Source organism: Monodelphis domestica, chromosome 1 (assembly GCF_027887165.1).
Source record: "Monodelphis domestica isolate mMonDom1 chromosome 1, mMonDom1.pri, whole genome shotgun sequence".
NCBI lineage: Eukaryota > Metazoa > Chordata > Mammalia > Didelphimorphia > Didelphidae > Monodelphis > Monodelphis domestica.
In genome coordinates this window covers 268629148-268653406 of record NC_077227.1, presented here as the reverse complement: position 1 = coordinate 268653406, position 24259 = coordinate 268629148, and the positions used below count along the sequence as shown (strand labels likewise).

At 35.8% G+C, this 24259-nt stretch overlaps 1 protein-coding gene and 1 pseudogene across 5 annotated transcripts in view; both read left to right on the top strand.

The window, feature by feature from the left end:
- The window catches only part of CCDC175 (coiled-coil domain containing 175), a 117475-nt gene that overhangs the window by 19116 nt on the left and 74100 nt on the right, over window positions 1-24259 (top strand). The window lies entirely within an intron of this gene.
- LOC130456319 (isopentenyl-diphosphate Delta-isomerase 1-like) lies at window positions 3951-7163 on the top strand (annotated as a pseudogene).

The following is a 24259-nucleotide window of genomic DNA, read 5'->3' as shown; positions in this document are numbered from 1 at the left end:
TATGGTAGGGTTTTGGGTTCTAATCCAATCTGCTATTTGTCTGCGTTTTATGGGTGAGTTCATCCCATTCACGTTCAAAGTTATGATTGTTATTTGTGGATTCGCTGGCATTTTGATATCTTCCCCTAGTTCTGACCTTTCTTCTTTAGCTTTCTTCTTTTGAACCAGTGAGAAAGTGTCAGTCCCCCTAGTCCCCTCCCTTGAGATGCTTCCCTTTCTAGCCCCTCCCTTTTTATGCTCCTTTCCCCTCCCCCCTCTCCTTTCCTCCCTTTTTGTACTCCCTCTCCCCTCCCCCTCCTTGATTTTCCTTTCTTTCTTGCCCTAATGGATAAGATAGAATTCAGGATCCCACTGGATCTAGATGTTCTTCCCTCTCAGATTTGATTTCACTGAGAGTAAGGTTTAAGTAATTCCACTTCACGCTCTCTTCCTCTCCTTCTCATATGAGAGTTCTTCCCCTCCCCTTCCCATGTGTATCTTTATATGGGAAAGATTATTCCATTGATTCCCCCCCTATTTCTTGAAGTTAATCTTAGTATTATCGCGGTTCCCCCCTCCCTTTTCCTTTCTTTGCCCCCACTTTCCCCAAATCTTCTTAATTCCCCAATCTTTCCCTATGCATGTTTCTTCTAACTACTCTTATGATGATACAATTTATGAGAGTTACACAAAACATTTTCCCCACATGTTAATATATATAATTTGATGTAAATGTAGTCCTTATAGAAGAGAGTTTGACTTAAAGAAAAAGATAAGATTTATCTCCTTTTCCCTTTCTTTCATATTTACCTTTTCATGTTTCTCTTGCTTTCTGTGCTTGGATATCGAACTTTCCACAGAGCTCTGGTCTTTTCTTAGCAAATGCTTGGAAATCTTCTATTTTGTTGAATGCCCATACTTTACCCTGGAAGTATATAGTCAGTTTTGCTGGGTAGTTGATTCTTGGTTGGAGACCCAGCTGTCTTGCCTTTCTAAATATCGTGTTCCATGCTTTGCAGTCTCTTAGTGTATTAGCCGCTAAGTTGTGTGTGATCCTTATGGGAGCCCCCTTATATCTGAAGCTCTTCTTCTTGGCTTCTTGTAGGATTTTCTCCTTTACTTGGAAGCTCTTGAATTTGGCAATTACATTCCTAGGCGTTGTCTTCTGGGGATTTAGTATAGAAGGTGTTCTATGAATCCTTTCTATTTCTATTTTCCCCCCTTGCTCCAGAACGTGGGGGCAATTTTCTTTTATAATCTCCTGTAGAATAATATCAAATTTGTTGTTTACCTCTGGTTTTTCTGGGAGACCGATAATACGGAGATTTTCTCATCTTCCTCTGTTCTCCAGGTCTGTGACCTTCTCAGTGAGATATTTTATGTTTTCTTCCAATTCATTAATTATTTGGGTTTGCTTTATTGATTCTTGCTGTTTTATCATCTCACTTTCTTCGAGGTGCTTAATTCTGGTCATTAGGGACTGGTTTTGCTTTTCAGCCTTGTCTGCCCTTCTATTGGATGCTTCGAGTTCTTTTTCCAATTGAGCATTCTTATCTGTCAGACAGCTGATCTCTTTCTCCCATTTTTCTTTCCAGGTTTCCATCTTTTGGATAAGTTCCAGTTTGAGATCTTCCAGAGCTTGTTGATAGTTTCCATTTTGGGAGGCGTGTTCTGAATTTTTTTGGATTTCCTCCTCATTCTCCTCTTTTCCTTGGGTACTTCCACCATAAAAGTTTTCAATAGTCACTTTTTTCCCTTTCTTCCTGGAGGCTTGATTTTGGGCCATGTGAGCCATCCCTTTGGTGGTTTTATTCCCCTTTCCTTTTTGGTCTGGGGTCTGGGTTATATGAGCGGTTTTTCTGTGAATTTAGGTTGCTTCAGACTAGTTCTTCCCAGCCTCCCAGCCCAGGTATTCAGCTCCGCCCAGATAATCAGCGCGTGGTCCGCGTTGTTCAGCGCAGCCCGCCCCAAGTACAGTTCCGCTGGATTCTCCAGTGAAAGCGCCCTGAGACGTTTTTTCCTGGCAGTCCCCAGATCCCAAGGACCCTGGAGTGCCCCCCCAGACAGAGACGCTCCCCACTCACTCGCTGTCCCGGTGAGCGCTCAGGTAGCTCACTCTGGTTTAGTGGGGGAGGTGGGGTGGGGGAAGGGCGGCTCAGTTCACTTTTCTGTGCAAGCTTTTCCTTCTTATTTTAGTGTGGAAATGTTCAAGCCCCACGTACCTTTGCCTCTGTGGGGTACTGGGGAGTCCTTCTGTTCCTCCAAAGGTGATTTTATGCTCCTTTGATGTAGTCTATTTCGTTCGGTGCCGGGGAGAGGAAGCGTGTGGCATCTAGATTGCAGCCATGATTACCCGGAAGTGCACATTTAAATTTTAAGATAATAAATAATTCTCCTTAAGTAGCAAAATGTTCAACCTAAAGTAAAGTTTAAACTCAAAGGTTTAATGGGAAAAAAATGAATTTACTAAAAGCAAAAAAGATAAAGGGCATCTGTCAAAGTTCTTGACACCTCTCTCTCTGAATCAACTCCTCTGCTACAAAAGTGAATGGACCCAGAAAACCCAATATTTCCTCAAACATAGTTTTGTAAGAATCTAGTTTTGAGAATAAACTACTACCAGCACCAGTAAAGTGGAGAAATCAGTTCCTTCCTGAGCATGGTATATTTTAGAGTAGGTAAACGAGGCAGAAAAGCAAGTTTCTGTGGCATTATGCCTTTTCTTCAGCATCTATTACCTCCAACTAGAAAATAACTCATTAAGGGGAGGGATCATGTCTTTCACATTTTCTGCATTCTCTGTAACTAAAAATAAGTTTTTAATAAATGATGACAATGACTTTGGGCATTAATTCTGATGCACAGTGGGTTTACAGTAAGAGGACCTTGGATCAAACCCCAGCTTTGTCATTTAAGTCATTTGATGACTATAGACTTCTAGTGCCTCTAATGACCCTTTATCTGTTAAATAACAGACTCAATGACTTTTCAGATTTCTTCTAGTTATAAGTCCATGTTCCAATGATGACTAATGGAATTAAATACCACATTTTTCCAAGTATCAGATATCCCGAAATAGACTCAGTACTCAAACGGATGTGTATACTCACCAATTCAAGTGTCTTCTAAACATGCAGATCATAATCTATTCGTGGCTGCCCTTCCCATATAACTCAAATCTTCTCTCTGAAGGAGAATATATTAAATGAAGGATTCCTTCTTTGTTTTGTCTCAACATCATAATAGAGTGCTCTATTTTTTCCACTTGTCATTCCCTAACTTTGGGGAATTGCCTACCTTTCTATCCTAGTTTTTTTTTTATTACATCCTACTCTTCAGAATTCTACTTACATTGCAATCAACTCAACTTACTGTGAGTCTCTATTGTTCAATGTGTGATACTTATTTTTAGTTCTATGGAGACAATGTATTTTATATTTATATTATATTATGTTATGTTATGTTATATTATAGTATAGTATAGTATATTTATTATATTACATTACATTACATTACATTATAATATATTATATTATATTATGTTATGTTATATTATAGTATAGTATAGTATATTTATTATATTATATTATATTACATTACATTATAATATATTATATTATATTATGTTATGTTATGTTATATTATATTATAGTATAGTATAGTATATTTATTATATTATATTATATTACATTACATTACATTATAATATATTATATTATATTATGTTATGTTATGTTATGTTATAGTATATTTATTATATTATATTATATTACAATATATTATATTATATTATGTTATGTTATATTATATTTATTTTATGTTTATTATATTTTTATTATGTTTATTTTATTTTATTATATTATATTTATATATACAAAATATAATATCTATATTATATCATATATTATTACTGTCATATAGCAATAGTGGGAAAATAACAGTGTTGAAAAGATGGGTCTTTGTTTCTATGGGAAATTCAGAGTGAGTAAAAGAGCTTTGTAGCTTTCTGAAAGTAACTAATTTCTAGCCTCAACTTATTGTCCAGTTGAGCTATCTAAAATATATATGTGGAAGCAGCTGGGTAGCTCAGTGATTGAGAGCCAGGCCTAGAGATGACAGGTCCAGGGTTCAAATGTGGCCTCAGACACTTCCTAGCTGTGTGACCTTGGGCAAGTCACTTAACCCCCATTGCCTAGCCCTTACCACTCTTCTGCCTTGGAACCAATACCCAGTATTGATTCTAAGACAGAAGGTAAGGGTTTAAAAATAAATAAAATACAATATATATGTGTTCACACACATGCGTGCACGCACACCCACACACACACACACATGCTTTATCGTGTTGCTCCAAATGCATATTGAAATCTGGGCAACAGACACTTTTCATTTACTTGAGCTTTTCTGTGCAGATGAATAGGCCAAGCTTCTTTGAATCATTAATATCTCTTTTTGGAGCCTCTACAGTTTTCTGTGATTTGATGAAAATGGCACAATGTCATCTGCCAAAAGGAACATCTGGAGTACCTTATCATGTATGGGGAATCCTCCTTAGAGTTCAGCTCTAAGTTGAAATTCACACATTACCATGAAGAAACCTATAGCTTAGCTAAAGGTCATAGAGACTAAGGGCAAAGAGACTATGCTCCTAAAATAAGATCTTTTTGAAAGTAATATAAACATCCCAGCGACTGGAGAAAGAACTACTATTTGAAAAAAATATTGCTAGGAAAACCAGGAAGTAGTCTACAAGAAACTAGGCATAGATTGGCATCTGACACCACATACATACATACATACACATACAAAATAGATACATGATTTAAACATAAAGGATAATATAAACAAACTTGGGGGCTTTGCTTCTCTTGAGCAGCCGCAGTAGTAGTCTCAGTGCTGAGATATCTAACTCCTGGTCCAGCGGTTCAGTCTGCAGAGCCGAACCACAGCACCAGGACTTCAGGGGGAGGGTGGGCTTCTTGGGAAGGATTAAACATATTGCAACAATGCACAAAATCAACACGACCAATCTGGATGAGCAGCAAGTTCAGCTCCTGGCAGAGATGTGCATTCTTATTGGTGAAAATGACAGTAAGATCAGTGCAGAGATCAAAAAGAATTGCCACCTGAATGAAAACATTGATAAAGGACTATTACATCGAAAGTTTAGCATCTTTTTATTTAATACAGAAAACAAATTAGTACTGAAGCAGAGATCAGATGCTAAAATTACTTTTCCAGGTTGTTTTACAAACACTTATTGTTTGCTTATCCACTAAGCACTCTGGTAGAATTGGAAGAAAATAATTCCATAGGAATAAGGCAGGCAGCTCAGAGACGTTTAAAGGCTGAACTCCGGATCCCCATGGAACAGGTTCCTCCAGAAGATATTTCCTATCTAACACGAATCTACTACAAAGCACAATATGAGGACATTTGGGGAGAACATGAACATGACTATATCTTGTTTGTGAGGAAGAATGTAACCTTAGATCCAGATCCTAATGAGATTAAAAGCTGTTGTTATGTGACCAAAAAAGAACTAGAAGAACTCTTAGAAAAAGCAGCTAATGCGGAAATTAAGATTACGCCATGGTTCAAAATCATCACTAGGACTTTTTAAATGGTGGGGACTTCTGGGTAAATATGGTGGCAGTCTAGATGCAGGACTCTTCTCTCTTCACTACCTACCGATAAACCTCAAAAAGACAAAAAAAAAAAAACAAATTCGTATGAACAAAGGAACTCTATAGTAGGGCGCAGCATTGAAGGTATGTGGGATTTGGGCATTTCCACACCATAAGGGGGTGAAAAAACTTACAACAAAAACACGAAATGATCCACCCTCCCCCACTCAACCTACAGAGCCATAGTCAGAGCCAGTGCACGCTAGAATCAGTGAGTGAGAGGGGGGCACCTCTGGATTGAGTGAGGGGCATCTCTGGGTCCTTGGCAGCTGACTGAGACCACCAAGGACCTACCCCTGAGAACAACTAGACCTGAGGCCCCAGCAGTCTGAGGAGCGCAGACTGTGGGCACCAACAGGAAGACAACACAGAGAGGGGCAACAAACAGCAGAAGCAGCAGAGACTTGAGAGCTGGCCTCAGCCAAAATCCTTGCTCCTTAGCTCTATACACAGAGAGTCTGCCCATCTCATTAAGATTTCTAACAGGAAAGGGAAGGAAAAACCACCACAGTAATGGCAAACAGTGCCCAGGAACAACAACTTCCCAACACCAAGAAAAACAAGAAGAAGGGGTTGACCCTGGATAATTTTTGTGGAAAAAACCCAGGTTACAGAGGAAATACAAATAAATGCACCAAAATCTTCCCCCCCAAAAAAGAAAGAAATTGTCCACAAGCTCTTGAATAATTTAAATTAGAGCTCATCAAAAAGATGGAAGGCTTCTGGCAAGAAAAGTGGGAAATAGTTCAAAAATAAAATAACAGTTTAAAGGACAAGAACTCCCAATTGGAGAAACAGCTGGAATCCACGAAAAGCAGAATAGACCAAACCAAAAAAGAAAACCAGTCACTAAAGACCAGAATTAGGCAACTGGAAGTCAATGATCTTGCAAAACAGCAAGAATTAATAAAGCAAAGTCAAAAGCCTGACAAAAATAGACAAAAGCATAAAATATCTCACTGAAAAAAGATGATAGATCAGGAAAATAGAGCATGAAGAGACAATTTGAGAATCATTGGTCTACCTGAAAACCCAGAAATAAACAGAAATCTTGACATCATATTAAAAGAAATTATCCAAGAAAACTGCTCTGATATTCTTGGACAAGGGGACAAAATAGACTTTGAAAGAGTTCATAGAACACCCTCTACACTCAATTCTCAAAAGACAATTCCCAGGAATATAATTGCCAAATTCAAGAGCTCCCAAGCTAAGGAGAAATTTTTATAAGAAGCCAAAAAGAGACAATTCAGATATCAAGAAGTACCAATCAGGATCACACAAGTTCTGTCAGCTTCCACACTAAAGGACTACAAGGCTTGGAATATGATATTCAGAAAAGCAAGAGAATTGGGTCTTCAACCAATCCATCAAAACTGACTATATACTTCCAGGGGAAAGTATGGACATTCAACAAAATAGAAGATATCCAAGTATTTGTAAAGAAAAGACCAGAACTAAGTGGAAAGTTTGATATCCAAACACATCTTTGTGGGAAAAGGGGGAAATGGTTTTTTTTATTCAAACTTTCTTCTTTAAGGGCTACAATTAGATCAAATTATATATATATGGGGAAATAATTTTTTAACTCTCAAAAATTGTATTCACTATTATAATATTAGAAGAATCATTCACAGGAAGAGATTGATGTAAGAAGTACTATAAAAAAGATACATATAAAAAAAGAAAAAGCAAGGGGGGAATCGAAAATGGCAACAAGAGATACTTGAAGAAATAAAATAAATAGGATAATCTTTATCACACAAATATATGCACGGGAAGGGGAGGGTAAGAATACTCTTATAAGTAGGACAGGAAGAGAGTGCTAATAGGTAATACTTAAACCTTTCATTGAAATCAGTTCTGAGAGGGAAAAGCATCTAGATCCATTGGGGTCTTAAATTCTGTCCTATCTTATGGGAAAAGTGAGAAGGGAAAATTAATGGGGGTAGAGGAGGGTGAGTACAAAAAGGGGGGGAAGAGGGGGGAGGGAACTTAACAGACCTTAAAAAAACAAGAAGAGAAAAAAGGAGGGTGCAGAAAGGAAAGCATATCAACGGAGAGGATTGAAGGTATTGATTAGAAGTAAACCACTGGTTTAAAATGATATAGCAAAAGAAGAAAGGACAGAACTAGGAGAGGATATCAAAATGCTGGGGAATACACAAGTGACAATCATAACTTTGAATGTGAATGGGATGAACTCACCCTAAAATGAAAACAAAGAGGAGAGTGGATTAGAATCCAAAATCCTACCATATATTGTCTACAAGAAAAACACCTGAGGCAGATAGATACAAGGTTAGAATGAAAGGTTGGAACAAAACCTATTGGGCCTCAACTGAAAGAAATAAGGCAGGAGTTGCAATCATGACATCTGACAAAGACAAAGGAAAAATAGAACTGGTTAAAAGGGATAGGGAAGGTAAATACATCCTGATAAAAGGGAGTATAGACATTGAGGAAATATCAGTACTCATCATGTATGCACCAAATGGTATAACATGCACATTTCTAAAGGAGAAACTAGTGGAATTGAAGGAGGAAATAGATAGTAAAACTATACTAGTAGGAGATAAGAACTTACCACTACCAAATTTAGATAAATCAAATAAAAAAATAAATAAGGAAGAGGTAAGAGAAGTGAATGAAATCTTAGAAAAATTAGAGTTAATAGACATAAGGAGAAAAATATATAGGGACAAAAAGGAATACACCTTCCTTTCAGCAACACATGGTACATTCACAAAGATTGACCATGTACTAGGGCATAAAAACATGGCAAACAAATGCAGAAAAGCAGAAATAATAAATGCAACCTTTTCAGATCATAAGGCAATGAAAATAATCAGTAAGGGTACATGGAGAGGCAAATCAAAAAGAAATTGTAAATTAAATAATATAATTCTCCAAAATTGGTTAGTTAGAGTACAAATCATAGAAACAATAATTTCTTTGCAGAAAATGACAATGATGAGACATCCTTTCAAAACCTATGGGATGCAGCCAAAGCAGTACTCAGGGGAAATTTATATCTTTGAGTACATATATTAACAAATTGGGAGGGAAGTGGTCAATGAATTGGACATGCAAATAAAAAAACTTGAAAGTAAACAAATCAAAAATCCCCAGAAGAAAACTAAATTAGAGATTCCAAAAATTAAGGGAGAAATTAATAAAATCAAAAGTGAAAACTATTGAACTAATACATAAGACTAGAAGCTGGTATTTTGAGAAAAACAAACAAAGTAGACAACGTACTGGTCAATCTAATTTTTTAAAAAAGGAAAGAAGAAAACCAAATCAACAGTATCACAGATGAAAAGGGAGACCTCACCTCAAATGAAGAGGAAATTAAGGCAATCATTAAACACTTCTTTGCCCAATTATATGGCAACAAATATGCCAATCTAGGTGATATGGATGAATATTTACAAAAATATAAATTGCCTATATTAACAGGAGAAGAAATAGAATTCTTAAATAATCTGATATCAGAAAAAGAAATTGAACAAGTCATCAAAGAACTCCCTAAGAAAAAATTCCCAGGGCCTGATGGATTCACAAGTGAATTCTATCAAACATTCAAAGAACAACTAATCCCAATATTATACAAACTATTTGACTTAATAAGCAAAGAAGGAGATCTACCAAATTACTTTTATGACACAAATATGGTACTGATTCCAAAGCCAGGCAGGTCAAAAAAAGAGAAAGAAAACTATAGAACAATCTCCCTAATGAATATAAATGCAAAAATCTTAAATAGGATATTAGCAAAAAGACTCCAGCAAGTTATGATGAGGGTTATTCATTATGATCAGGTGGGATTTGTACCAGGAATGCAAGGATGGTTTAATATTAGGAAAACCATCCACATAATTGACAATTTCAACAAGCAAACCAACAAAAATCACATGATTATCTCAATAGATGCAGAAAAAGCCAGTGACACAATACAACACTCATTCCTATTGAAAACACTAGAAAGTATAGGAATAGAAGGGCCTTTCCTAAAAATAATAAACAGTATTTATCTAAAACCATTAGCAAACATCATCTGCAATGGGGATAAACTAGATGCATTCCCAATAAGATCAAGAGTGAAACAAGGATGCCCATTATCACAGCTATTATTTAACATTGTACTAGAAACACTAGCAGTAGCAATTAGAGAAGAAAAAGAAATTGAAGGTATTAAAATAGGCAAGGAGGAGACCAAGCTATCATTCTTTGTGGAATATATGATGGTCTACTTAAAGAATCCTAGAGAATCAACTAAAAAACTAGTGAAAATAATCAACAACTTTAGCAAAGTTGTGGGATACAAAATAAACTCACAAAAGTGATGAGCATTTCTATATATCTCCAACACATCTCAGCAGCAAGGCTTAGAAAGAGAAATTCCATTTAAAATCACCCAAGACAATATAAAATATTTGGGAATCTATCTGCTGAAACAAACACAGGAACTATATGAACACAACTACAAAACACTCTCCACACAAAACTATATCTAAACAATTAGAAAAACATTAACTGCTCATGGGTAGGACAAGATAACATAATAAAAATGACCATCCTACCCAAACTTATTTACTTATTTAGTGCCATACCCATCAAACTACCAAAAAATGTTTTTACTGAATTAGAAAAAAACATAAGTTCATTTGGAAGAACACAAGATCAAGGATGTCCAGGGAAATAATGAAAAAAAAAACTGCAAAGGAAGGGGGCCTAGGAGTACCAGATCTTAAACTATACTCTAAAACCATGGTCATCAAAACAATTTGGTACTGGCTAAGAGATAGAAAGGAGGATCAGTGGAATAGACTTGGGGTAAGTGACCTCAGCAAGACAGTCTATGACAAGTCCAAAGATCCCAGCTTTTGGGACCAAAATCCACTATTTGATAAAAACTGCTGGGAAAATTGGAAGACATTATAGGAGAGATTAGGTTTGGATCAACACCTCACACCCGACACCAAGATAAACTCAGAATGGGTGAATGACTTGAACATAAAGAAGGAAACCATAAGTAAATTAGGTGAACACAGAATAGTATACATGTCAGACATTTGGGAAAGGAAAGATTTTAAAACCAAGCAAGAGGTAGAAAAAAATCACAAAATGTAAAATCAATAATTTTTATTACCTCAAATTAAAAAGGTTTTGTACAAACAAAACCAATGCAACCAAATTAGAAGGGAAGCAACAACCTGGGAAACAATCTTCATAACAAAACCTCTGACAAAGGTCTAATTACTCAAATCTATAAAGAGCTAAATCAATTGTACAAAAAATCAAGCCATTCTCCAATTGATAAATAGGCAAGGGACATGAATAGGCAATTTTCAGTTATATAAATCAAAACTATTAATAAGCACATGAAAATGTTTTCTAAATCTCTTATAATCATAGAGATGCAAATGAAAACAACTCTAAGGTACCACCTCAAACCTAGCAGATTGGCTAACATGACAGCAATGGAAAGTAATGAATGTTGGAGGGGATGTGGCAAAGTTGGGACAGTAATGCATTGCTGGTGGAGTTGTGAATTGATCCAAACATTCTGGGGAGCAATTTGGAACTATGCCCAAAGGGCACTAAAAGACTTTCTGCCCTTTGATCCAGCCATAGCACTGCTGGGTTTGTACCCTCAAAGAGATAATAAGGAAGAAGACTTGTACAAGATTATTCATAGTTGCGCTCTTTGTGGTGGCAAAATATTGGAAAATAAGGGGATGCCCTTCAATTGGGGAATGCCTGAACAAATTGTGTTATATTTTGGTGATGGAATATTATTGTGCTCAAAGAAATAATAAACTAGAGGAATTCCATGTGAACTGGAATGATCTCCAGGAATTGATGCAGAATGAGATGAGCAGAAGCAGGAGAACATTGTACACAGAGACTGATACACTGTGGTACAATAGAAAGTAATGGACTCCTCCATTAGCTGCAATGTAGTGATCCTAAACAACCCAGAGGTCATCTATGAGAAAGAGCACACTATCTACATTCAGAGGAAAAACTGTGGAAGTAGAAACACTGAAGAAAAGCAACTACTTGACTACATGGGTCGAGGGGGATATGATTGGGGATATAGACTTTAAGTAAACATCTTAGTGCAAACATCAGCAACATAGAAATAGGTTCTGATCAAGGATATATGTAATACCCAGTGGAATTGCATGTAGGCTACGGGAATGCTGGGGGGAGGGGAAGGAGGGATAGAATATGATTCTTGTAACCAAGGAATAATGTTCTAAATTGACTAAAAACAATAATAGTTACACTCTAAAAATAATAATAAATGGTGGGATAACTTGAATCATTTCAATTGATTTGTTGAATATGAGAAAATTCATAGAATTTCTCATAGAAATTCATAGAATGTAAAAACGTGGGTCTAGAAAAGTCCACATTAAAGGCATTTTAAAATTACCTTGTTCTCTTTTAAGAGGACCATTGCAGATGATAAACTATTTGAATATATAAAAAAGACACCACTGGCTAGGTGACTGTTAATTGTATGTCTTATGTATACACATGTGGGAATTTTTAAAATTTAAAATAAAACAACAACACATGCCTGCAGACACAATCAAAATTTTGCTGTGTTACCTTATTTTAATGTGTGCCTGAAAAATCTCTTTGTGGCAAATTTGCACAAATCAAGTTTTAATATGATTGGGACAGACTTTTTCAATATCTTAGTTTCTATCATGGTTCAGATAAAAAGTATTCGTCTAAAGGAAGACTATATTTGCTTCTCTGTAAAATATTGATTACCTTTATCTAGTTGGCTATTTTGGAACATATTAAAATAATTTCATTGTAACTGTATTGAATTCTGAGGAAATTGGTGATGTATCAGGTTTAGTTTCTTTACCCCTATTCCTAGGGGAAATGGAGGTTAGTCATTCTGGAAGTGGATCTTTCAGAAAAAATGAGGGGGGTTAAGTAGTTTTAGGTTTTAGCACTACTCCATATAAATACTTGAACTCAAATAGTACTGTTCTAGGGAGAAATAAATAGCAAAAAAAAAAATTTAAATCACAATGAGTACAGCCACTCAAAAACTGTTAAAGTAGAACCAAAAATATTAAGAGCATGATTTGATTGTGGAAAAGAATGGCTCTTTTAACATGGTGGATAGCAAGATATTCTATATGAAGTTTTATTGAGGTAATAATGTGCACTTTTAAACTTCACTTTCTGACTCATTTGAATAACATTTGAAATATCCGTAGATCCAGGTAACAATAAAGATCTAACAAAAGAAGAAGAGAATGTTTAACATTTGTTTCTTTTTTTAAAATATATTTTATTTGATCATTTCCAAGCATTATTCGTTAAAGACATAGATCATTTTCTTTTCCTCCCCCCCCCACCCCCCATAGCCGACGCGTAAGTCCACTGGGCGTTAGATGTTTTCTTGATTTGAACCCATTGCTTTGTTGATAGTATTTGCATTAGAGTGTTCATTTAGGGTCTATCCTCTGTCATGTCCCCTAAACCTCTGTATTCAGGCAGTTGCTTTTCCTCGGTGTTTCCACTCCCATAGTTTATCCTTTGCTTATGAATGGTGTTTTTTTCTCCTGGATCCCTGCAAGTTGTTCAGGGACATTACACCGCCACTAATGGAGAAGTCCATTACGTTCGATTATACCACAGTGTATTAGTCTCTGTGTACAATGTTCTCCTGGTTCTGCTCCTCTCGCTCTGCATCACTTCCTGGAGGTTGTTCCAGTCTCCATGGAACTTCTCCACTTTATTATTCCTTTTAGCACAATAGTATTCCATCACCAACATATACCACAGTTTGTTCAGCCATTCCCCAATTGATGGGCATCCCCTCGTTTTCCAGTTTGGGGCCACCACAAAGAGCGCAGCTATGAATATTTTTGTACAAGTCTTTGTGTCCATTATCTCTTTGGGGTACAGACCCAGCAGTGCTATGGCTGGGTCAAAGGGTAGATATTCTTTTGTCGCCCTTTGGGCATAGTTCCAAATTGCCCTCCAGAATGGTTGGATCAGTTCACAACTCCACCAGCAATGAATTAATGTCCCTACTTTGCCACATCCCCTCCAGCATTCATTACTTTCCTTTGCTGTTATGTTAGCCAATCTGCTAGGTGTGAGGTGATACCTCAGAGTTGTTTTGATTTGCATCTCTCTGATTATAAGAGATTTAGAACACTTCTTCATGTGCTTGTTAATAGTTTTGATTTCTTTATCTGAGAACTGCCTATCCATTTCCCTTGCCCATTTATCAATTGGAGAATGGCTTGATTTTTTGTACAATTGATTTAGCTCATTATAAATATGAGTAATTAAACCTTTGTCAGAGGTTTCTATGAAGATTTTTTCCCAATTTGTTGTTTCCCTTCTGATCTTAGTTACATTGGTTTTGTTTGTACAAAAGCTTTTTAGTTTGATGTAGTCAAAATTATTTATTTTACATTTTGTGATTCTTTCTATTTCTTGCTTGGTTTTAAAGCCTTTCCCCTCCCAAAGGTCTGACATGTATACTATTCTGTGTTTACCCAATTTACTTATGGTTTCCTTCTTTATGTTTAAGTCACTCACCCATTTTGAATTTATCTTGGTGTAGGGTGTGAGGTGTTGATCTATTCCTAATCTTTGCCACACTGTCTTCCAATTTTCCCAGCAGTTTTTATCGAATAGTGGATTTTTGTCCCAAAAGCTGGGATCTTTGGGTTTATCGTATACTGTCTTGCTGAGGTCGCTTTCCCCCAGTCTATTCCACTGATCTTCCTTTCTGTTTCTTAGCCAGGACCAAATTGTTTTGATGACTGCTGCTTTGTAATATAGTTTTAGGTCAGGGACTGCAAGGCCCCCATCATATGTGTTTTTTTTTTTCATTATTTCCCTGGATATCCTTGATCTTTTGTTCTTCCAAATGAACTTTGTTATGGTTTTTTCTAAATCAGTGAAGAAGTATTTTGGTAGTTCAATGGGTATGGCACTAAATAGATAAATAAGTTTGGGTAGGATGGTCATTTTTATTATATTGGCTCGTCCTATCCATGAGCAGTTAATGTTTTTCCATTTGTTCAAGTCTAGTTTTAGTTGTGTGGCGAGTGTTTTGTAGTTGTGTTCATATAGTTCCTGTGTTTGTCTTGGGAGGTAGATTCCTAGGTATTTTATTTTATCTAAGGTGATTTTGAATGGGATTTCTCTTTCTAGTTCTTGCTGCTGAGCTGTGTTGGAGATATATAGAAAAGCTGATGATTTATGTGGGTTTATTTTGTATCCTGCAACTTTGCTAAAGTTGTTGATTATTTCAATTAGCTTTTTGGTTGAATCTCTAGGATTCTTTAAGTAGACCATCATGTCATCCGCAAAGAGTGATAACTTGGTCTCCTCCTTGCCTATTTTGATGCCTTCAATTTCTTTTTCTTCTCTAATTGCTACTGCTAGTGTTTCTAGTACAATGTCAAATAGTAGAGTTGATAATGGGCATCCTTGTTTCACTCCTGATCTTATTGGGAATGCATCTAGTTTATCCCATTGCAGATGATATTAGCTGATGGTTTTAGATATATACTGTTTATTATTTTTAGGAATGACCCTTCTATTCCTATGCTTTCTAGTGTTTTTAATAGGAATGGGTGTTGTATTTTATCAAAGGCTTTTTCTGCGTCTATTGAGATAATCATGTGGTTCTTGCTAGTTTGCTTGTTGATGTGGTCAATTATGTGGATGGTTTTCCTAATGTTGAACCAGCCCTGCATCCCTGGTATGAATCCTACTTGATCATGGTGAATGATCCTTCTGAACACTTGCTGGAGTCTTTTTGCTAGTATCCTATTTAAGATTTTTGCATCTATATTCATTAGGGAGATTGGCCTATAGTTTTCTTTCTCTGTTTTTGACCTGCCTGGCTTTGGAATCAGTACCATGTTTGTGTCGTAAAAGGAGTTTGGTAGAACTCCCTCTTTGCTTATTATGTCAAATAGTTTGTATAGTATTGGGATTAACTGTTCTCTGAATGTTTGATAGAATTCACAGGTGAATCCATCAGGCCCTGGGGATTTTTTCTTAGGAAGTTCGTTGATGGCTTGTTGGATTTCAATTTCTGATATGGGATTATTTAAGAATTCTATTTCCTCTTCTGTTAGTCTAGGCAGTTTGTATTTTTGTAAATATTCATCCATATCACCTAGGTTGGTATATTTATTGCCATATAATTGGGCAAAGTAATTTCTAATGATTGCCTTAATTTCCTCTTCATCAGAGGTGCTGTCCCCCTTTTCATCTTTAATGCTGTGAATTTGCTTTTCTTCCTTCCTTTTTTTAATTAGATTGACCAGTACCTTGTCTATTTTGTTTGTTTTTTCAAAGTACCAGCTTCTTGTCTCATTTATTAAATCAATAGTTCTATCACTTTCGATTTTATTAATTTCTTCCTTAATTTTTAGGATTTCTACTTTGGTTTTCTGCTGGGGGTTTTTAATTTGATCGCTTTCCAGTTTTTTCATTTGCATTTCCAATTGATTGATCTCTGTTCTCCCTTGTTTGTTAATATAAGCATTCAGGGATATGAATTTACCTCTGATTACCGCTTTGGCTGCATCCCAAAAGGTTTGAAAGGATGTTTCGCCATTGTCATTTTCCTTGATGAAATTATTAATTGTTTCTATGATTTCTTCTTTAACTAAACGGTTTTGGAGTATCATATTGTTTAATTTCCAATTGGTTTTAGATTTGGTTTTCCATGTACCATTACTAATCATTATTTTTATTGCCTTGTGATCTGAGAAGGCTGCATTCATTATTTCTGCTTTTCTGCATTTGTATGCCATGTTTCTGTGACCTAGTGTATGGTCAATTTTTGTGAATGTGCCATGTGGTGCTGAGAAGAAGGTGTATTCCTTTTTATCCCTATTTATTTTTCTCCATATGTCTATTAATTCTAATTTTTCTAAGATTTCATTCACTTCTTTTACCTCTTTCTTATTTATTTTTTGATTTGATTTATCTAAATTTGATAATGGTTGGTTTAAGTCTCCCACTAGTATGGTTTTATTGTCTATTTCTTCCTTCAATTCTCCTAGTTTCTCCATTAGAAATTTGGGTGCTATATTATTTGGTGCATACATGTTGATTAGTGATATTTCCTCATTGTCTATAGTCCCTTTTAACAAAATATAATTACCTTCCCTATCCCTTTTGATCAGGTCTATTTTTGCATTGGCTTTATCAGATATCATGATTACCACTCCTGCCTTCTTTCTATCAGTTGAGGCCCAGAAGGTCTTACTCCATCCTTTAATTCTGACCTTGTGGGTGTCAACCTGCCTCGTGTGTGTTTCTTGAAGACAACATATGGTAGGGTTTTGGATTCTAATCCATTCTGCTATTCGTCTACGTTTTATGGGTGAGTTCATCCCATTCACGTTCAAAGTTATGATTGTCATTTGTGGACTCCCTGTCATTTTGATTGCCTTCCCTAATTCTAACCTTTTCTTCTTTGGCTCTACCTTTTAGTCCAGTGATTTACTTTGAATCAGTCCCCCTTGTCCCCTCCTTTGATGTTTCCCTTTTTAGTCCCTCCCTTTTTCTTCCCTCCTGCTCCCCCCTCTCTTTCCCTCCCTTTTTGTTCTCCCTCCCCCCCTCCCCCCCTTGGTTTTCCCTTCTCCTTACCCTTGTTGGGTAAGATAGAATTCAAGATCCCAATGGATCTGGATGTTTTTCCCTCTCAGAGTTGATTTCCCTGAGATTGAGGTTTAAGTAAACCCCCCCCTCTCTTCCTCTCCTTCTTATAGGAGTTTTCTTCCCCTCCCCTTCCCATGTGAATCTTTGTGTGAGAACCATTATTCTATTTGGTCTTTCTTTACCCCCTATTTATACATTACATTTTCCCCACATATTAGTGTACATAGATTGATATAAATGTAGTCCTTATAGAAGAGAGTTTGAGTAAAAGAAGAAGATAACATTTTTCCCCTTTCCTTAATATTTACCTTTTCAGGTATTCCTTGCTCTTTGATTTTCGGTATCAAACTTTCCACAGAGCTCTGGTCTTTTCTTTGCAAAAAGTTGGAAGTCTTCTATTTTGTTGAATGCCCATACTTTCCCTTGGAAGTATATAGTTAGTTTTGCTGGGTAGCTGATTCTTGGTTGGAGACCCAGCTCTCTTGCCTTTCTGAAGATCATGTTCCATGCCTTACGATCATTCAGAGTAGAACTTGCAAGGTCTTGTGTGACCCTGATTGGCATTCCTTTATATCTAAATTGTCTTTTTCAGGCTTCCTGTAGGATTTTTTCTTTTGTTTGATAGCTTTGGAATTTGGCAATTACATTCCTGGGAGTTGTCTTTTGGGGGTTTAGTGTAGAAGGTGTTCTGTGAGCTCTGTCAGTGGCTGTATTGCCCCCTTGTTCTAGAATCTCTGGGCAATTTTCTTTGATTATATCTTGTATCACCATGTCCAGTTTGGTGTTTATTTCTAGCTTTTCTGGGAGTCCAATTATTCTTAAATTATCCCTTCTCCCTCTATTTTCCAGATCTATCACCTTGTCGGTAGATATTTTATGTTCTCTTCTAATTTCTTGGTGTTTTGGCTTTGCTTTATTAGTTCTTGCTTTAAAGCCTGGTTTTCTTTTACAGTTTGGTCAAACTGGTTTTGTAGATGCGTGAATTTCTTTTGCATTATTTCCCACTTTTTCTCCCAGAAGGCTTCCATCTTTTTGGTCATTTCTGATTCAAATTCTTCATGGGGTTGTGGAGAGTTTCCATTTCCTTTGGAAAATTTTGGAGCATTTTCTTGTATATCTTCTTCTATCTGCTCTGAATTTTGTATTTTGGCTCCATAGAATGTGTCCAAAGTCGCCCCTTTCTTCTTATTTTTCTTGGTATTTTGGGGCTTCTGTGCTTCTGTGGAGTTTGCCATCTCTGAATGTGGAGGATTAGCTTTTCATATCTTTGTCTGGTGTTCAGAGGCTTTAGTCCTGGGCAAATTGTCCGTTCTATGAGCTTTCCCTGGGTTAAACTGAATATGCCTCACTGGAACTGGAATGGAAGGGTCGGACCACGTTGATTTCCGGAAGTTGCCTTCAGAATCGCTGGCCGTGAGGCTGTTTCGTCGGCCTGCGGGGGGATGGGCTGCAGCTTCCCCAAGCTCCGAGGGCAGGGACTTTCACTGAGACTTGGATAGCAGGATCCAGCCCCTGAGGCTGTCTTGCTCCAGGCAGTGACTTTCACTGGGACTCGGATAGAAGGCCCTGAGGGTTGTTGTTCCGAGGACCCTGCTCTCTGAGCCAGGCCGGGCTGCGGCTTCCCGGAGCCTTGGACTCTGCGCTCCTACCCCTTAGGTCCGAGTGATCTCGGGTTCTGGCTTTTGAGGGGAGCCGTACCTTTTGATCCGGGTCCAGGTCCAGGAGGAGGGTTCCCAGGGTCTGTGCTGTTGATCGTTTTGAATTTCGGCGCCTTAGGAGCTTATAGTTTGAGATCAGTCGGGAAGGGTTTTCTGGAGATCTGAACTTTAGCTTTCTCTAAGCCACCATCTTAACCGGAAGTCCTTAAAATTTGTTTCTTAAATCTAAGGTACATAGGTAAAATAGAGAGTAGTGGAGAGAATCATGTCCTTAAGCTTGAACATGTATTTATTAATACTTTCTATAGGATAATACTGAATTTTTTTTGTCCTGGTAATTATTTTATTAAACAATGTACAAATAAAATCAATACAAGAATTTTCACATTCTTTAAAACAAAAAGCAAATTAGGGGAGTATAGGAAAAAATAATAGGATAGGGGAAGAATGAATAATTAAACAAGAGATAGAAGTTCATTGGACCTATGCTATTTGAATTGTTTCTTTCTGGCTATTTGCAGTATTATCTCCTTGATCTAGGTGCTCTTGAATTTAACTATTATATTCCTGGAAGTTGTCATTTGAGGATTTAGGTCTGGAGATGTTCTGTGGATTCTTTCAATTTCTATTTTACTTTCTTTTTCAAGAATACCTGAGGGGTTTTCTTTGATAAGTTCCTGTATTATGAAATCCAAGATCCTGGCTTTCAGGTAGTCCAATAATTCTTAAATTGTCTCTCCTGGATCTATTTTCCATTTCAGTTGTTTTTTCAAAGAGTCATTTCATGTTTTTTTTTTCATTCTTTTGATTTTGTTTTATTGTTTTTTGATGTCTCATGAAATCATTAGCTTCTAGTTGCTGGATTCTAATTTGCAAGGACTGATTTTCTTCCATCAGCTTTTGAACCTCCTTTTCCATTTTTCCTTGCATTGCTTTCATTTCTCTACTCCATTTTTTCTCTGCCCCTCTTAATTGGTTTTTGAAGTTCTTTTTGAGGTTTTCCAGAATCTGTGTCTAATTAATATTTTTTTCTTTTTGACTTTGCATGTATTTGCTTTGCTTTCACTGTTCCCTTCTGTGTCTATACCTTGCTCTTTGTCTCCATAAAAATTTTCCATAGTTAGGTGCTTTTTTTCATTGTCTGATCATTTTCCCAACTTTTTTTTTATAGGTAGGCTCTGTTCTGTAGGAGGTTAGGGTATCCTTCTAAACTTCAGTCTTCCTTTATGCTACCCTGAGCTTCATTATTGGGTTTTTATCAGTTGTAATTCTATATAATGGCCTAAGGGCTCAGAGCTCTGAGAGCAACCTCCCACTGCTAATTCAATTAACCCTTGAGATGCTGATAGCTCAAAATCTAGCCTCAGGCTTAGGTTTATGTAGGCTTTGGGTCTCACTCTGGGCTTGATCTAGTCAGGTGCAGAGTAGATTGCCTACCTTGGGGTTCTGCCCTGAGTTTTCAGCATGATAATCAGGGGGCCACAGCTTTGGGTCTACCAACTACCCAAAACTGGCATGTAAGTCCTTGCCACAGGCCAAGACTGGGACTCCTGGCTTTGCTCTGGCTCCACAAAGATCAGTTTGCTTTAGCAAAGACTGCCCTGGGCTGGAACTTCAGACTTCACTGCAGGCTTGCTTGGAATTCCAAGGAGTGTATATTGGCTTAGAACTCTATTTGCCCAGGCAGGGTCCCAGGGTCTGGATGTTTGCTTGGCCTCAAGTTCAGAACATGGCACAGCAGATGGGGTGGTGTGGTATGGGTTGGGGGGGTTGGTGGCTCACCCTTGGCTTGATCCTCACTCCTTATTGTAATCTCATGCTGTTTGTGCTCCACTCTCACCCCAGTTCCCCAGATATTCTCTGCCTATCTTTTAGGTTTTTCTCTTCTTGAAAGTTGTTTCATTGTGTCTCCTTGTTGGTGCTTTCACTCCTGTATTTGTTTTGTGGCTTTATTTTAAGAATGGTTGGAAAGAATTATCATGGTGGTTTTGAACTTCCTTGCTTCTATTCAATCATCTTGGCTCTGACCCCAGATGTAAATGGGGAAGAGGAAAAAGAAAAGGGGAAGAACAAACAAAAGGAAAGGTGAACTGAGGAAAGTAGTAGTCTGAAGCAAAACATTTGTGAACAGTAAAAGGTTGAAAGGAGAGAAAGAAAAAGATAAATGTAGAAAAGAAGATGGAGGGAAATTCATAGTAATTACAACTGAACAGGATAAACAGGATAGCAGAGTGTATTAAAAGTCAAAATCCCACAATATGCATCTATAAGAAACACATTTAAAACATGGAAACACATAGATTAAGTTAAAAGAGCTAGAGCAGAATATATTATGCTTCAGTCAAGGTTAAAAAAGCAGGGGTGGCCATTATGATCTCAGATAAAGCAGAAGTAAAAATTGATATAATTAAGAAATCAGGAAATTATATATAGCTCAAAGGTACCATATGCAATGACATAATATCAATATTAAATATATGTGCAACAAATGGCATAGCATCCAAATTCCTAAAGAAAAATTTATGAGTTACAAGAAGAAATAGACTACAAAATTTTATTATTAGGGGACATTAACCTCCCCCTCTCAGGTTTACATAAATCAAATAAAAAATTAAACAAAGAAATTAAGTAGGTGAATAAAATTTTAGAAAAGTTTGATTTGATAGACCTCTGGAGAAGACCGAATGGAAATAAAAAGGAATATACATTTCTCATAGCAGTACTTGTCAACTTCACAGAAACTGACCATATAATAGGGCATAAAAGCCTCAGAACAATATCAAAAAAGAAAATATAAAATGTATCCTTTTCATATGATAATACAATAAAATTATGCTAAAAAGACTGTAGAAAAAAGACTAAAATTAATTTGAAATTAAATACCTTCTTAAAGAATGAGTGGTTAAAGAACAAATCATCAAAACAATCAATAAAACAATAACCACTAAATACCAATTTTTAAAAAAGAATTGAAAACAAAAATAGAATATATAAAATTTGGGGGTTATATTTGACAGTCAAAGCAGTGTTTAGGGAAGCTTTTCTATCTCAAAATACATCAATAATACAGAAGAAAAAGTAGATTAATGAATTGAGTAACAAAAAATCTAGAAGAAGAACAAATTAAAAATCACCAGTTAAAAAAAATTAGAAATAAAAAATCAAAGGAGAGATTGATAAAATTGAAAGTTAGAAAACCATTAAGCTAAAAAATAAGACAAGGAGTTTGTTTTATGGAGAAAAACACAATAAAATGATATAAATAATCATTAGTTAATTTTATAAAAAAATAGAAAGAAGAAAAACATTACCATTATCAAAAAATGAAAAGGGCAAATTCACAACCTATAATAAGGAAATTAAAATAATTAGGGTTTTTTAACCAGTTAAATGCCAAAGAAGTAAATATTTAAAAAATATAAATTGCTTAATTTATATTGACAAGGAAATACAGTATATAAACAACCCCATCTCAGAAAAAAGCCATCAATGAATTCCCTAACGGGGGGGAAAAAACAGGGCCAGAAATATTCACAGGAGAATTCTACCAAACATTTAAAGGAGAATTAATTCCAATTCTAAATAAATTATTTGAGAAAATAGTTGAGGAGAGAATTCTACCAAATTCCTTTAATGACACAAATATGGTGCATATAGCTAAATGAGGAAAGGAAAAAAAAGAGAAATAAAACTATAGACTAATGTATAGAAACAAAAAATTTTTAAATAAAACACCAGCAAGATTACAGTAATATATCAAAAGAATCATACACCATGACCTGAGGGTTTTATACCAGGGATGAAGAGATCATTCAGTATTAGGAAACTATCAGCATGATTGACCATATCAATAAGAAAACCACCAGAAACTATATGAATATCTTAATAGATGCAGAAAAATGTTTTAACAAAACACAACACTCATTCCTCATAAAAACACTAGAGAATATTGGAATAAATTAAACATACCTTAAAATTATAAAACCATTAGTAAGTATTATCTGTAATGGGAATAAGCTAGTAGTCTTCCCAATAAGATCAAGAATGAATCAAGGATACCCATTTTTCACCACTGCTATTCAATATTGTACTAGAAATGCTAACTATAGCAATAGAAGAAGAAATTTAAAGAATTAGAATAGGCAATGAGGAAACAAAGCTATCACTCTTTGCAGAAAATATGATGGTATACTTAAAGAATCCTAGAGAATCCACCAAAAAATTAATTAAAACAAACAACTTTAGAAAAGTTGCAGGATATAAAATGAACTCACAAAAATCATAAGCATTTCTTTATACTACTAATAAAGTCCAACCGCAAAACATAGAAAGTGAAATCCCACTTAAAGTAACTGTAGACAATATAAAACATATGAGAGTTTGCCAAAACAAACCAAGAACTATGTGAACACAACTATAATTCATACACAAATAAAATTAGATGTAAACAATTGAAAAAATATTTGTTGCTTATGGGTTGATCAAACCAATATAGTAAAAATAGTGACTATAGCTAAATTAATTTGCTTATTCAGTGCCATAACAATCAAACTACAAAAAAACTTAATTTGTAGAGCTAGAAAAAAATAAGAACAAAATTCATCTGGAAAAATAAAATGTCAAGATATCATATTAACAGAAAAGTTTTTTAGGAAAGTAGCCTAGTAGTATCTAATCTCAAACAATATGGAACTGGCTAAGAAATAGAGTAATGGATCAATGGAACAGATTAGGCACTTAACACATGGTACTATATGACCACAGTAACCTAGTGTTTGACAAACCCAATGATCCAAGCTTTTGGAAGAAGAACCTACTATTGAACAAAAACTATTGGGAAAACCTGAAAATAATATGGCAGAAACTAAGCATAGACCAACACCTCATTCCACATATGAAGATAAAGTCAAAATGGATATAAATATATATATATATATACATATATATATTTAGGAATAAAGGGCAATACCATAAACAAATTAGGGGAGCACAAAATGGTTTATCTCTCATATATATGAATAAGAGAAGAATTTTTTACTAAACAAGATATGGAGAACATTGTGAGATGTAAAATAGATAAATTTAACTACATTACATTAAAAGGATTTTGCTAAAATAAAACCAATGCAGCAAAGAATAGAAAAGAACAAATTGGATAATAAAATTTTGTAGCAGGTGTCTCTGACAAAGACCCAATTTCTCAAGTATATAGAGAACAGAGTCAAAGTTATAAGATTACAAGACATT